Raw genomic sequence first — 1,495 nt, 5'->3', positions numbered from 1 at the left:
CCACACTGCCCTCCTGGCTTGGGTCCCACTGCTGCTGCTGCTGCTGCTGCTGCTGCTAACTACAGAGGTTGTTGCCCCCAAGAGACCGGCTCACATCCAGACAGACACACACACATATAGACACACGGACGCTCACACACACGCACACACTAGCACAATGATTTACACAGGCGAACACACGAAACCAGCGTGCGCATAAGAAAACACACACACACACACAGACATTCGAAGTGGTCCACCTGGTCCCTCGTATGTAACACCTGCTAAATGGGTGTGGGTTTGTCGTTCATGTGTGTGCAAATGCGCGTCGGCGCAGGGTGCTACGGGGGAGGGGGGGGGGGTATGCCTGGCCATAAGGGAGCCGTTTTCGGACATTTGTTTTGCCACTTTCTCGTTGAGCGCATAAATAAGCGTGTTGTTACCCCGCTGCATGCTGTCGATACGATTCGCTTTCCCAAACCTCTGGCGCGGCGAGATAATACCATCGCTGTTTGCCGTCACCGCGCTCGTAATACGAGCAAGACATTTACCGTGTCTTGGAAAACTGTCCATGAACTTTTCAAGTAGGCGCACTTGCATTTGCAGAGATGTCAAGTGTGAAAGAAAAACTACAGGTGCGGTGCTGTGTACCCCCATCAAGTGCTCCCCGGGTGCGGGAGCTCCAGGCGCGAGCCTGGCTGCTGACGCCGGTATTTTGCATTACATTCTGAAGTTGAATGACCTGAGGGGTGGGGGTAAAGCGCACAGATGGCGCCTACTGCTGCCTCGATCGAGGGGGGGGGGGGGGCTGGCTTGCGGCGCAAGCACAACCGCGGGACCGAGGGCCATACGACGGTGTGGCCCACTCACCCCCACCCCACCCCCTTGCGGAAGGCAGAATTCCAACCAAGTTTGAGAATGGTGCAAATAACCAGCGGCGTAGGTGAGGGGCTGAGTTGAGCTTTGTTTTCTCACGGTTCTCTTTTTGATGGGGTCGAGTTTCATACATGTCTCATTCTGCTCGCTGTAAGAAAAGCTCGAGACCATTCAACGTGGGGGCTCCTGGTGAGGTGAGGAGGGCCGGGAGGCACGGGCAGGAGTAGTGCAGTGGGTCAGTGAGCGACGGGATGGGAGCCGCAGGCTCATCGGGCCCCCTCCTGCCAGTCCTTTGTGGGCCACGCGGGGCCCTCGCTAGGGAGCCCGCGGGGCCCACGGCGGGGCCTGGCCTCCTGGCGGTGAGCCTGTAGGAGAGCCCGGCGGCCCTCCTCGGCTCGCAGTGGGGCGCAGGTCGGGCCCACGTAGAGGCCCCCTCGGGCACATACGGGGACGCCCCGGACGAAGAGTCTCTGGATCTCCTGGGTGTGTAGAACTGGACGTTCATCGCGTTCGGGCGCGCGGGCGACGACGCCATGCCGGGTGCGTCCGATGCAGCGGGGGCTGGAGGTGCGCTGGGCGCGTCGTTACGCCCCGCAGGTCATGCTCCACTGGGGGGCTCGAGCGGTCGCGTGCCCCCCCC

Source organism: Frankliniella occidentalis, unplaced genomic scaffold, assembly GCF_000697945.3.
Source record: "Frankliniella occidentalis isolate FOCC.00 unplaced genomic scaffold, Focc_3.1 Scaffold261, whole genome shotgun sequence".
Taxonomy (NCBI): domain Eukaryota; kingdom Metazoa; phylum Arthropoda; class Insecta; order Thysanoptera; family Thripidae; genus Frankliniella; species Frankliniella occidentalis.
The sequence above is the reverse complement of the archived record's forward strand: the minus strand, read 5'-3'. Positions refer to the sequence as shown.